Source organism: Pteropus medius, unplaced genomic scaffold (genome assembly GCF_902729225.1).
Source record: "Pteropus medius unplaced genomic scaffold, Ma_sr-lr_union100, whole genome shotgun sequence".
NCBI classification, from domain to species: Eukaryota; Metazoa; Chordata; class Mammalia; order Chiroptera; family Pteropodidae; genus Pteropus; species Pteropus medius.
Genome location: NW_024346150.1, coordinates 2,829,301 through 2,844,462, shown reverse-complemented (window position 1 = coordinate 2,844,462; position 15,162 = coordinate 2,829,301). Strand labels below are relative to the sequence as shown.

General features: G+C 41.1%; 1 long non-coding RNA gene across 2 annotated transcripts in view; it reads left to right on the top strand.

The window, feature by feature from the left end:
- LOC120612940 (uncharacterized) overlaps positions 1–13,015 on the top strand; it is a 57,823-nt gene extending 44,808 nt beyond the window's left edge. For both annotated transcript variants that reach the window (XR_005655570.1, XR_005655571.1), the window contains one exon: positions 12,263–13,015. This is a non-coding gene — a long non-coding RNA (uncharacterized LOC120612940). The remainder of the gene's footprint in view (positions 1–12,262) is intronic.
- The last annotated feature ends 2,147 nt before the right edge of the window (positions 13,016–15,162 follow it).

The window sequence follows — 15,162 nt, the reverse complement described above, 5'->3', positions numbered from 1 at the left end:
TCTGACATATGCTTTATTTCAGATCCTTCCACTTCCTAAAAGACCAGTTGCACATTAGCTTATTCCCATGCAGTCCAAGCTCATAACCTAATTCAGACAGATTCCACATTGCTCTCAGCTGCATCACAAGGAGAGCATGCAGAAGTCAGAGGTGCCAGAGTCAAGAGCTGGGTTTTATTATAATTCTTACTTGGCCATAGGTAGCTGGAGCCTTTGAAAAGAACACAGATTATTTATGGATAAAAAGTATTCTGACGGTAAAGTCTCAGGAATAAAAATCCAAGAGGAGAAATAAATGAGGAATGCATCCCGGGGAGACGAATAATATTTACTATAGTATGTTTGCTTCAAGGCAAATTCCTGTTTTACTGCTTATAGTGGTTATCTTCGTGAGAAATATCAAGCTTGAAAAAAGGGCTTGTGGAATAAGTCTGATTTGTGAAATGCTACATCCTTGGCCTCTGCATCCTGGGGGAGGGTCTAGGTGCCTTCTCCGGGCACAATATTCTTATAATGCATAAGACATGGTCTCTTTCCTCCTGAAATTTTCCCAGAAGCTTTCCCTTTAGCGAATATTTTCTTAAGCACCAAATTATGTACCTGTATCTATGCTAAGCAAAGGGGATATAATGTTGAGCAAGATATGCACAGCTCGCTGAGGAGAAAACATGATGCGACTGATTACTTGCAATTTTTATTGCAAATAATTCACTGATTTTACTTGCAATAAATATTATGAATCTTATGAAGGAGAAACACCCAGCAGTACAGATTTTGGTCACTGTAGTATAACAATGGAAGCTTTCCAAATTGTGTCCTGAGTTCCAGACCTGGGTTTATCTTTATTGACCATGAGCAGAATATGGTCACGTTGAGCTTGGACAAGCAGGGCTCCATTCCCTGTTGACCCTCTGGACCTGTTTTCTCCATCTCCGCCTTTCTCAGTCACTCCCATCCCTCTCTCCTTAGTTCTGCATAGACTGTGATCTCCTTTACATCAGGGATCATGGGCCTAGCTCCAAGTACCAGTGCTCTACACAGTGATGGGTACATAGCAGATACCAAATAAATATTAGTTCGATTGAACTGCAGATCTCCTGCTGCTTCTTTACTTCCAAGTATAAGCTTCAGCTGGGCAGGGGGGCTGTTGGATCCTACCTGGAGTTATTCTTCAGTGAGGACTTCATTGACCATCTCTCACCATGGGGATCAGGCTCTAAACAGGTGCTGTTTGATGGCTGCTTGAATGAGGGAGAAGTTTTCTGCTCCAAGCACTCCCTGTCTTCTACAGGATGATGCAGGTTTTGTGTGAGTCCTTTCTACCAAGCTGTCAATGTATATGAAATATTTAGATGTCAACTTTACTCCTGAAGAATCAAACTGATGTCTCCATCTCAGCCAACATCTTCTAGATTCTCTCTGAGGGGCCTCCAACATGCCCAGATGGAAGACCTCAGTGTTTCATGGAAAACACAATGTAATATCCTCTTAACTCTATATTCCCCCTAGTAAACAATGAATTCTTTGTTTTCATTGTGGTCACTACTATTCACCCCCAAAACATCACTGCTACACTAGAATCCAACTTTCTTGCCACCACTACTTGCTTCCCCTCCATGCTCATATGTCTTACTGTGTCTTCTCCTAGATATATTATGCATTCCTCCCTCTCCTAAATCTCTGTTGTACTCAGGCCAGACAACTGGTCATCCTGCCTACAGCTCTTGCTGTCCCAGAAATATCTTTTCTAAATACAAATTTATAATAACTGCCCTTGAAGGCATGTTGTCGCCCTCAATGAAGAGTCCTGAGGAGGGCATAAAAAACCCTTGTATTCTGGTCCAAGGCTACCTGACTATTCTTGTCCTCCATTTTCTTTCCCTTCTCAGATATTCTCTGCTCCCATCACACCAAAGCATGTCTGGCTCCAAACTATACCACGCGCTTCAGGCCTCTGTGACATGATGCGCCATCTCCTTGAAAACTCCTCCAGGCTCTTTCTGCTCCCTTCTCTACATCAGCCTTGTCAACATCTACACATCATGCAAGATTCAGCTCAGGCCTCCTCATTACTAAGTTCTCATCTCAGTCTTCCCACCCATGTATAGTTAATCACTCTCTTTTCTGGGACACTACAATTTCTTAATGAATTTATTTTGGTATTTATCACATGGCATTGGAATTTTCACTGTCCGTCCTTTTGTTTCTTGCCCGTGTCTTGTTCAGGTGTAGATTCCCAGAGCCTTACATTTTACTTCTTATTAACTAATGGCCTTGGACATGTTATATAACCTTTGTCAACTTCATTTTTAGTTTAAGGGGGCTAATAAAATCCACTTTACAATTATTATAAGGGGTAAATGAGATGAAGCATATAGCAGAGTGCCTGACATACATTAACTAACAAATGACATTATTTATTAATATTATTTATTAACATAATATTGGTACAGATAAGAATTATCTTCTGGAAATAGCTGAGCCTAGATGTGTCACTAGAAGGAGGGGTTTCTTCTATGCTTTGAGCCTAAAGTAACAGATTTAGATAAGTGGGTTCATGTCCATCAGCCGCTGAAGGGAGTTTTTCACTAAGGGACCAGTGGTCATCCTGGAGAGAAGATGGACATGAGCGTTGACTGGGCACTAGCCTGGAGCTGCTAGTGTGGAGGATGTGGGGGTGTGTAGAGAATTAGCAGTCAGCTATTTAGCTGTGCCACCATAAGACTTTCAAACCAAGATGTTTACAAACTAGACAGGATCATTAAAAACATCTTTCATGGAAATATTTTATGGATTTGAGTTAACCTATTGAATGGCTGCTATGAATCTAATACAAAGAAGTTCAAGGTATTGTTTTGGTCTTAGGTTATCCAAGGAGTAGAGAAAGCTACTTCATTTTGCCCCAAAGGAGTAGAGAAAGCTACTTCATTTTGTCATCAGTGTATAATTCCAGACACACATGATCCAGTCTGGTATGATACAGACTCATTCCTCTCGGAGTTTAGTGAAAAGCGAGGTCAGCATGCACAGAGACCTGGGGGAAACAAATTACTTGAAGGTACTAAACTGGGAAACACTGTTCCATTTTCTTCTGAATGGAGTCCACATTGGTGCTGGAAAACCATCTGGAGAAATGCAGGCCCAGGAGTAATAGCATGCTGTAATGCACTTGATTAAAAAGAGGAAGGAAAAGACCATGGTGTGTGTTATCCTCATGCTAGGACGGGAGAGCAGGCAGCCTGCAAGTTGTGGTCCATGAAGATTTTTGCCTGGATTACTTTAAAAGCACTTTTGCAGAGCCAGGCAAATGAAAGTCATGTGTTTATTCATCAAGGAGACCTTCTTTTGGGAATATTTTATTTGTAGTTCTATGAAGAGGCAAAACCTCCACATTTTTAATCTTCCGTGCAAGAACTTCTAAGCACTGGAAAAGCAGTGACTGGAAGAATGAGTTTGGATGTCTCAGAAATCCTGATAAAGTTTGAGAACTTCTCCAGGGTCTTTGAACTTTTTGGCTATGCCATATTGAATTCTGTGTCTGTGGTAGCAAGTTGACTTGCAGAATGTACACTTCTCGGGCTGTTTCAGTGTTTTCATCAAGGGTTCGGCCAGGTTCCAGTGGAGTAAAGGTAACTCTGAGACACTCGGTCTTGAGTGTGGGATATCTGAATATCCCCAAATTTCTCCAGGCTTTAGTAGGAGTTTGAGAGACATGCTAGGGTCATCTATTTCATCTTAGGGGAAGTCTTTTACCAATCAAAAATGACTTTGAGATATTTTAGTGGTCAGATTCCAAGCCTCTCAGTCAAATGATATCAGCCTAGTACAAAGAGTCTCATCATAACATCACAAGACTAGTGGAATGAGACCTTCTACTCATTGTTTGGAACTTTAGAAGATTGAAACTCGAATTCAAGAAGTCAACACTGCGTTGTGCCTTTGGTTTGGGCTGTGGGAAACTTGGTTAAGCCACAGATAGTCAACTTCAGCTCTTTGTGATTTTCTATACAAGCATGGTTATCAGACCTGAGTTTTAGGGCACTTGGTAAATGTTTTTAAATATGCCAAGTCTAGAAAATTATGGAGAAAAGTTTTTATTTCCTTGTCCCGCTTAATTTTGTATGCCATTGCACACAAGTGGAACTGCTTTTGAAGTAATATAATTTAGGAGAGAAACATGAGCATTAGTTACCTATTGCTGCTTAACAACTTACCGTAGAATTTAGCAGATTAAAACAACAAATAGTTATTATCTCACAGTTTCTGTAGATCAGAATTCAAGGGTGGTTGAGCTAGGTGGCTCTGGCCCAGGGTCTCTCATGAGGTTGCAGTCAAGATGTCAGCTGGGGTTCCAGTCATCTGAAGACTTGCCTGGGGCTGGAAGATCTCCTTCCAAGATGGCTCCATTGCATGACTGTTGCAGGAGGCCTTAGTTCTTTGCCCCATGGGCCTCTCCATGGGGCTGCTTGAGTGTCCTCAGGACATGGCCGCTAGCTTCCCCCCAGAGTGAGCTGACAAGAGAGGGAAAACAAGTGAGAAGCCACAATGCCTTGACCTAATTTTAGAAGTCACACACCTTCCTTCCACCATATTTTCTTTATGAGAAGTGAGTCACTGTGTACAACCTATTTTTAGGGGGATAAATATTAGTGTCCACCTTTTGATGAGAGGAGTATCAAATAATTTGTGGACATATTTTAAAACCAACACACCATGAGCCTCAGAAGTCATTGACATAGATGTGAATCTCAAGTCTGCCACTTATTAACTCTGCTGCTGGGGGCAAGTTGATGAATCTGAGCTTCAGTTTACTCACTTATGAAGTGATATTCAACATACGTACTCTGCAGTGTTATTTATCGGATTAGAAGTTATGCTTATAAAATATTTCAAATAGCCCCTAGCCTTAAATTAGTGCCAAATAAAAAGTAGATATAGTAACAATAACGACAATCGTGATGATGGGGATGAATGATCTTGGGCAAATGACACAATCTCTCTGAGGCTCATTTGGCTTATAATACCTACCTCATGAGACAATTGTCAAGATTAAATACTGTAACTTTTGAGAAGGCAGATACTGGAATGAAGTATATTGGGTTTTCCTAGTCTTCTGGAGAAACACTGATGAGATGATATTTTAGTTGTTCTGGTTGCTAAAAAACATCGTATTTAAAATGGAAACACTAGCTATCATTAATAGCATAAACACAAAAATTGTTAGGGCATACCCACTGAGGAAAATAGTGGACTCACATTTTAAAATCTATTCCTCTGGACAAAAGGGTTCATCTGTCCTTCATTAACTCTGGGATAGTCTCTTGCATGATGCACAGCATAGATTGGTTGTTCTGTATTAGGAATCTCTTCGAGGTGTTGTACCTTGAGATGACATTTATCATGCCCTCTTACAAAGAACAGTATGAAGCTGATCATAAAACATGCACACACACACACATGCACATGCGCGTGCGCGCGCACACACACACACACACACACACCCCAATCCGCCATTTAGTATGTCCTTTAGTGCACTGTCATCATCTGAAAACAATTATCATGTGGATGATGATGCAATTGGATGTGAAAAGGGATGGAAAATGTCAGAGAGAGGCATTTAGTGGCAGATGTTTTTTACCGTTTCAAAAAGATGCTTTGCCCGGAAGCCAGGGGGACTTTTGGTACAACAATAAGTCCAAACGGTTACCTGGGATGGTGTAGCTGCCGAATGGAGCAATCTAATCTCAGACTCCAAGCTCAGAGCTCTACCAGGGTGGCCCAGTCAGCACTTTTATTTTAAACTAGGTCCCTTGCCTCCCAAGAACATTTAATTGAACTGGATTTGAGCCTTTCCTGGCGAGGTTACTCCAGCAAAGTCCTGTTTACGTGTGGTAATTTCAAGGTTCCCAGAATTTAAGGTAAAGTTGGCAAAGCCACCATCAGTTTGAGAAGCAAGAGAAAGTAGCGTTGTAGCAGTGATGCAAATGTGGGAAGAACAAAGAACAAAGACCATTATCTTCCTGCCCTGGGAAGGCACTGCATCCCTCCTTTCCACCTCTTCTTAGTCAAAGGTGGGGTGGGTGGGAAGGTTCCAGTTTTCCCTGGAATGAATTGTCAAAACTTTCCCCTCCAGGCTTGAAACATGTTCTCCTCTGAGCTGCTCAGCACGTTGTCAAACCAGTCTTTACTTGAAAGACATATGGCATCAACATGAAAGATGTCATATAAGTCCCCCCTACCCTGCCCCCACTTTTTGAAAGATTTTTGAAAGACGTTACATTCTGCATATGGGGCCTGCAGAGTGAAGAGAGCTGGCGGTCCTGCAGGGGAAGCTGCCAGGGGGCCAGAGACCCCATCTGGAGAGGGTCCTTGGCTGGTTTCTAAAGAGCAAATGAAGGAGAAAAACTATTGACAAGGAGGGGTGTGTGGGGTGGGGTGGGGAAGACAAAACAGGCAACGGGAAACGTCGGTTTTATGGAGCTTGCAAACCTGAACTCAAATATTAAAAATGCTTTCATCAGTCTCCTTAATCCAGAGAAATTCTTTTTGGCTTAGATGGGAGGAAAATTCAGTCCCTTAAGGGGAAAGCAAGAGGAGAAGGAGGTAATAAGGATGTGAGTCAGACGCAGGGAATTGCTGGCAAATGCGTTCGTTTTAGGAGGCAGAGGGACTGTGTACAGCTGATCTAACGTTGCAGACCACTGATAATGCCCGCCTGCTTTTTATTGATTTCTCCCTTTAGTCATGAAAAATGTTGGACTCCATTTAGTGGGGGAAAGGTGAGAAAAAAAGAACCACTTCTTTCTCGTTCGCTTCTTCTCTGGGGATTGAACAGCACTTGGGCTCCAAAGCTGTGTTTTTCTTTGGGTTTTGCCTTTTAATAGGGGTTGCAGAAGTGGTTATAGACATTTGAGGGGAAATAAAGCTTGTGGTTTATTAACAGGGCTGGTTTTAATCAGCAGTGATTTGACTAGGGTAACATTAGAGCTACAACACTGATAACTGATACTATGATTTTCTATGTTTTTAACCCCAAACTGAAATCTTGTGGATTCACTGACAAAAAAATTCATTTGTTTCCCTGGCTAGGTTGTGGGGAGTGAGTGTTTTGGGAAGTCAGCATCAGAGAAAGACAGGAGAAGCTGGGGGCTGGAGCAGCTGCTTCAGGGAGTCTTCTCAGCTGGGATTCCAGCTGTTAAAAAGCAATCTGAGGAGACCAGGGTTCTTTAGTGAGGCCAGTGGAAGTGAGAGGAAGGAGTGGAAGGCAGGTTCTTGCTCCCATATGGCCATTCCAGTCAGGACCTTGATGGTCAAGTATTAACGAACATCTCTTCGCAGACCCGAGGTGATGTCTCAGGTGGTGACACCTTACATTTTCCAGACGTTATAAGTAATGGTGTTTCTTCTCTCTATTAGGAAAGTTGAAAAAGTCTAGGCTACTTCCCAGGCAGAGCTCTGATCTCCTGTACCACCCAGAACAAAATTTACTGGCTCTCTCCCACCCAGTCCATTAGTTAACATGACCTCCACGGAAATCACAGCCAATATCCCCCCGCAAAAACGTTCTCAACAAGAGTAAGGCACTATGTTTTACCATATATTTTTTCCAAAAGGGAAAACAGGCCTAGCATTTACCTTTCTCTAACTGACTGCTTAGAAGACAAATGAGATGATGTACAGAGCTCCTGGAGAGACCTGGGAGTGAGAGCGGTGAGTGAACGGATTCATCCCCTGTCAGTCCTCCTGACATTTCTATGATGTTCTGTGTTCCTGTGTTTACATGTATATAAGCTACTTCTCCCAGCATAGACAGTACTTTGGATGTTTAGAGTTTCTTTCTTGTTCTCACGCCAAAGAGGCACTGGCCAATTCCCCATCTCTTCTTTGGTGTTCCTGATGAAAGGGGTTACGTAACCAGGAGATGGCTGCCCAGGGTGATGGTGGAACCAGACACGTGAACAGGGAAGAATCTGAGAGCGCCCTGCCCCATGTCAGACTTAGCTCAGCTCCACCCACCAGCACCCCGTGCTCCCTCTTGCCCTTGTGTCGCTCTTCAGTGGGCATCTCCTGGGGAGGCTGCCCAGTTCACAGCACCAACCCCTTCTTGGGACCTGCCTCTGACTCACTGGGGTAGACCTGTGGAAACCATATCTCATCACCCTTGGCCAAGAAGTAGAGACCCAGCTCTGGAGCAGTTCTCTTTCTTGAGTATGAAATCATAATGAGGAATAGCAGAGACAATATTTGTTAGGGCTCAGTCTCATTGATGACAGTGTTCTAAAGCACTTCATCACCTCACATAATTACTGTTTCTTTTTTGTTGTGAAAACATTTAAGATCTACTCTCTTAGCAGCTTTCAAGTATATACAGTATCACTAATTATAAGCACCTAGTTGTGCGTTAGATCCCCAGAATTTATCTACCATATAACTGAAAGTTTGTACCCTTGACCAAAATCTCTCCATTTCCCCCATCCTCCAGCCTCTGGTAACCACCATTCTACTCTCTGTTCCTATGAGATTGGCTTTCTTAGAGTCCACATATAAGGGATATCATATAGTACTTGTATTTCTCTGCCTGACTTATTTCACTTAACATAATACCCTCAAGTTCCACCTATGTTGTTACGAATGGCAGGATTTCCTTCTTTCTCATGGCTGAATAACATTCCATTGTATATATACCACATCTTCTTCATCCATTCACCCATGGCACTTAGGTTGTTTCCATGTCTTGGCTATTGTAAATAATGATGCAATGAACATGGGATTTCAGATATCTCTCTGAGATCCTGATTTCATTTCCTTTGGATATATACCCTACATGGGTTATATCTGTCTTCCTAAATCTTACCCTTCCTTAAATATCCCAAATCAAATATCATTTTTTCCCTCTGAATCATTCTGATTTCCCCAATCAGAAGTTGTTTCTTTTTTCTGTAAACTCCCATAGCTCTTCCAGTGCCCCTACAAATATACAAATAGACTACATATCTCTTCCCTAATAGGCTGCACACTGTCATTGTCATTAAAATGTTATTATTATTGTTGTTGATTAGATTGTTATTTTTTAAAATTTTCGTATTCTTTGCTAACTCAGTGCTCAAAAATTAGTTACTTAAATAACAAGCTATTTTAACTGAGGTACAAATTACTTTTAATAAATTAATATATTACTCTCTCATCCTGTTGACGTATTTGCATTTCAGTTGGAGCTTCTGGAGAAACACAGTGTTGAACTTAAAGTTGAGAGTGGATGTTTAAGGTTTGAAGCCTAGGTTAATCTTATTAATTAAGGGCAAACTTCTTTTCTGACTCCAAATCCCATCCTGTGGGGAGAGGCCTAATCTACTTCTGTATGAGACTTGCTTTGACCTTAATTCTTAATACACGGAGATCAAGGTTGAGGAACTTGATTCTTATGGAAAATACTCCTTTTAGACATTGTTTGTGTTAGCATTTTCTGTTTAACAAACCATCCCCAAACTAAGTAATTTAAGATGACAATGAAATATTTTTCAAGATCCTGTGATTGGTGAAAAAGTTCCTCTGCTGGTTTCACCTGGGGTCACTCACATAAGCTATCTTCATCTTGGGGGTAAGCCGGGTCAGCGAATCTAAGATGATCTCATTCATATGAAAGGCAGGTGGCACTGGCTCTTGGCCTGGATACCTGGATTCTCCTCCACATGACTTCTCATCCTCCAGGAAGATAGATCAGCTTTCTTATATGGCAGCCTCAAGGTAGCATTTCAAGATGACAAGAGCAGAAGCTACAAGGCCAGGGCTCCAGAATTCACATCAATTCCTCAACATCCTATTGGTCAAAGCAAGTATTGAGTCCAGCCCCAAATGAAAAGATGGGGAAATAGACTCCACCTCTTCATGGGCTTCATGGCCCTGTGAAATCTACCACAGGTGACTGTGCGGCATCACCATGCTTCAGACCCCAATAACCAAGATTACTACCCAGCACTTTGCAGAAGTCCTCTTCTTATTTCACTCTCAAAGAGACAGAGGAACAAGTACCAGTGGTATGATATCCTTGAAGACTTTTCTCTTTGCCCAGAGAGAAAAGAATTTGACCTGCCTCATTTGTGGGGAACAACACTTCCTTGGCTGACCACCATGCATTTCAGGAAAACTAATCACCTCTAAGCAGTGGTGGGATACTGCCCACATTGCCAAACCACTTCTTGCAGGTGGTGGTAGCTTCCTAAAGATTGAATCTGTAAGCCTAAGAATATGAAGTAACTAGAAGAGTACCATCATAAAAGTATATTTTTAAAATGCTGAGCTTGACTGAGAGGAGTTCAGAGGTGGGAGAGAGAAGATTCTATCATTCATAGAAAACAGGTTCCCCAAATATAGTGTTTTCTCTGCCCCCAACAGTTTGTAAGAAGAATGAGTGAGATGCAGTGAACTCCTTGGCCATGCCCCTACATTCAAACATGTGTGAGCATTTCATATAACATCCCTCTTCACTGTCAGGGAAGGGTAAATGTACGTTGAATTCACCCAACACACAACCATGCTCATTGCATAGCTGAGGAAATGGTTTCTTAGAGATTAAAAAAGGGTTTAATGTCTCATAGCTATTAAGAATTGGAACTGAAATTTATGCTCAGTTCCAGGTCTGTCTGAAGCTAGACTCAGCACCACGACCCTGTCTCCCAGGAGGAGGTACACAAAAGACCTGCCAGATAGATCATGCCTTGGATAAAAGAATACAAGAAACCAAGAAGTTGAAAGAAAAGAATGCTAGTGTATAAATTGTTGGAGAGATTTTTTGAGATGGCCTAGAAGCACAGTATTACTCCATCCCTATTTTTAGAAGAAAGATCCAACAACAACAAAAAAGATTATTGAAGTAAATAGGATAGAAAAAGAGAGAGAGATGGAGGAGTGGCTGCAGACCAAAGATGTGTTCTCTGGCCTCTAACAAAGTCTCTGTGACCAAGAGGCATTTCCCATTAGCCAAGGAGAAGTTCAGAGAACTTCCTGGTGTATTGTTCAGGCTAGCCTGCTAGCCCGGGCTTTCCAGCCAAGCATGTGATATGACTAAGACTAAGGTAGTTTAGGGTGATCATGGAAAAAGCTATTGGTTAGTTTCACTCAGTTCAGTCTGGTATTATGTAGGGAAATCATTTGTCTTTTTATGTAAGATCCTGTGTTTTGCAAGGTATTGTCATCTATACTACATATACATAAGAATGTGAGGATAGTCTGTTGAAATATTAATTTTTGCCTTGTTCTCACATATAATTTTATGTACTTTTTCACTTTAGGCAAGTCAAAGACACATGCCCACCCCACATGGACCAGGAGGGAGCAGAGCCTTGGAGGGAATGTGTAGTGGCTGCCTGAAGACTGATAACCAATATGAGGCCTCAAAAGGAGTAGGAGAACCTCCCATCACCCAGCTTGGTATTGAGCTCCGCACCTTGAGAAGTGTTGTATTTTTTGGCCATTCCCACATGTGTGCTTGTGACTGACTCATGTAGAAGGAGGGGCTTGCTCAAAGGCAGGCTTAGAAAGAGAAGGGGTGAAAGAACACAGCCTCTCGTATACTAAGGGCCGGAATAACCAGGGGATCTCCTCTAACATGATGGAGGAGAGAAGAAACCACACAAATACTGGCGTCTGACGTCCTGCTAGTCTCGTGGATAGGAACCTGGCACATCTCTTATACTCAAGCGTTGTGAGGCAAATTTATTCATTACTACACACACACACACACACACACACACACACACACACACACACACACACACACACACACACAATTCTTATGGTATTTTCTGATTATTTCATGTTCTTCAGTCTTACTTGACCTCTTAAATTTTCGGAGAGACCAGAATCATTTCTTATACTTGGCTCTAGGCTCATAATAGTTGCCTCAGTGGACATGTGTTGCTTTTGATGCTTGCAATATATTGATAGTTTATTGACGATGTTAAAAGATTGTTAAAAGACTCTTAAGTTTCTCAACTATTTTAACAAGAAGAACCAGCCTGATGGCGAGGGACACCCTCCTAGTCTCAGCCGCTGACACAGGGGTCTTAACCCTACTTTGAATTTAGGATGGCAGGAATTGTGGCCCTCATTCTGGGGAGAAGACAGCTGACTTGTCTTACAGATACCTGGCCGCCCTGCCCTCTGAGACATTCATGATCACGTGGAGAGCTTTTATCCAGGGTTCACCTTTGGAAAATAGACAGCCCCTTTAGTAATATCTTTCTCACTCTTTCTTTCATTCCAGCTCCATCTAATGACTCTAATCCTCTAGAAACCAGCACCAATTGTCTGGTGGCTTAGCATTTTGAGAACTTCCTTTTCAGTGTAAGGGTAAGTACGTGCTATATTTCATTTAGAGTTAGACATATCCTCTGTTTAAGCAAGGCTGGCTCTGGTGCTGTTCTCATTTATATAAAGGGTGATGGGTGCTTAGATTAGGGTGCCTCTGGCTCTCAGAGGCCACATTTCCACAGTGAATGCTGGGAAGTCACAGTTGACGAATTGAGCCATCAAGGTGATGCTCACATTCTCTACATTCTTCAGTGTGTATGTGCGTGTGTGTGCATGTGCGTGTGCGTGTGTGTGTGTGTATGTGTGTGTGCAGGGAAGCTCAGAGTCCATTTCTCCACCTACTCTGAAAGTACTTGACAAGTGGAGGTACAGATTATTGAAAATAAAGAGAGGTTTTTAACAACTTCACATAGGTCGATTGTCTCTTTAGCATAGTTGAAACTATCAGATTAGGAAACTGGCTTTTCCATTTGGGAAATGAGGAAGTAGGGTGATTTACTTATTGGCTATGTCCTTAAAAAAAGTTATTCTGTTTTCTAAGCACATAAGTAATGCATTTTTGTTGTAGGAAATTTGGAAGAAACAAGAATTACAAAGACAAAATTAAAATCACATCATTCCACTATTAATATTTATGTGCAAGATTAAAATAGATGCTACATACATGGCAGAGGCATAATATATAACACAATATGATATGTAACATATTAAAATATTATATTTCATTATATTATTTTTCTTGTGAAATTAAAATGTATATTATATTATAGCTTAAATGATATGTATTTTCAGATTCTCTTAAAGGTGAATAATATAAATGAGTATTTGATGGAAAAAAGAAATGATTGAACTCACGCATTGATGAACAAATGCATGAGCAGGTTTATTTTTCACTTGGCAGGGAAGGACTTACAACCCTTTTAAAAATATTAAACTGGAGGAAATCTGACAGATTCAGACAAACTGCCTCATAATGGAATGACATTTCACTTCATTTTCATTCCATCCCCAAAACATACCCACACATACATGCATTATTTAAATACTAGCTCTAGTTTATCTCACTGTGAACTTGCCTGGAACAGGAAGTCTACATCTATAGACTTTACTCAAAAATATAAACAGTAAACCTCTGTGTCTCTCAGTCTCTCTCCTTGTCTCTGTCTTACACACAAACACACACACACACACACACACACACACACACACACACACACACACCCCATGACCACCACGGCTACCACTCCCCAAGTGTAAATAAATCACCCATGGGAAGCTGTTATGTATCCAGAGATTTCATCATCATTGCTTATGTTAAGGCTGGAATATTAGGTGTTATCTTTTTTTTTTTTTTTTCTTTTTGGCATCATAATCTTTTTCTTCAGAGATAAACTATGGTTTAACAAATAAAGCTTCAAATGAAACCTGCCCAGTTCTTTTGAGGTCAATTGCATCTGACTCAAGCAAATGTCAAATTGCTTTGAGACTTCAGTTGTACTCTTTTGCCTTCTAAACAGTGCAGAAAGATGAAAAATGGGAAAACAAACATAAGTCAGAAAAATATGGGATAAGAATAATCAGATCTCATTTTTCTCTCCTCCACTTTCGGTTAGAGATTAAGAACAGGGTTCTGATGTTAGATCTGACCTGAATTCTGACTTCGCTACCTAGACCTGTGACCTCGAATGTTTACCTCCACCTCTTATAGTTTCAGTTTCCTCATTAATAAAATGGGGGATAATAGCAGTCCTATTTTTTAAGATTATTATAAGGATTAAATAATACAGTGGATGTGTAGCACTTGGAACAGGGACTTTTAAATCTAAGCAATTATAATTTTATTATCATCATTGGTCTTTTTTAAATTCAACATTGTTGGGCTAGCATTATCTTAAAACTAAAGAGTTGTAGAATGAGCCGCAGAATTCACTATTAGTTTTCTCCTCAAATACTGACTTAGTTTTTTTCTTAGATCTTTAACATGAATACAAACATGAATAACATCTATGAAGTCCTGGTAGGAAGCTTTCAGACAGTTTCTTGCTTGTAGAACGAAATCTAATTTGGTAAAAACAAATAATCCATCCAACCTTCTTAGGATTTTTAACTACAGCATGTAATGATCCATAATGCTATTTTGTCTCTTGGTGTCAGTATAATAAATTAATGACCTTTATTGGAGAATTATCCAGAGCAGTCAATATTGCTTCATGAGAGTGGTTGTAAGAGAAACCTAATTCTGTTAAAGATTTAGTTACAAAGGAGAATGTCAAAGCCAATGAGGTATGATGCTGTCATGGGACTGAGGTTTAGCACCATGAAACTGATCATCCATGAGTCATTTTTTGGCTCAGACATGTGGAGCCTCCAGAGAGCACTAACAGGATTTGCAAGTATTCTGGCGGCCATCTCAGAGCTGTGCGTTCTGCCCGTTGCACAAACCATGAGACGAGGGCAAGAGAGCCCAAGAGGGATAGTATTTCATGGCTTAATTCTTTCTAGTGTGTTCAGAATATCAGAGTTTGGGAAAACACTGTGTTGATCAGTGTTTGCTGCTGAAGGAGATGGGGTGAGAAAACAAAACAATACAGGGTGGTGTCTCCCTTCCCGCATCTACCACAGATGTCTACATGGGCCCGCTATCATCGATTCATGATAGAGGTGAAGCATCAGGGCTGGGGGAAATAGAAATCCTTTCAGGTCTCCTGAGAGTTGACGGGAGATATGGAATAAACAAGAGAGCCAAGGAGGAAAGAGACAGGAACAAGACCCTGAAGTGGGTCCATCATCAGTGCACATTCCATGGCTCTTGCTGGGACTTTCTGGGCCATCTGCCACAGATGAAACTACAAA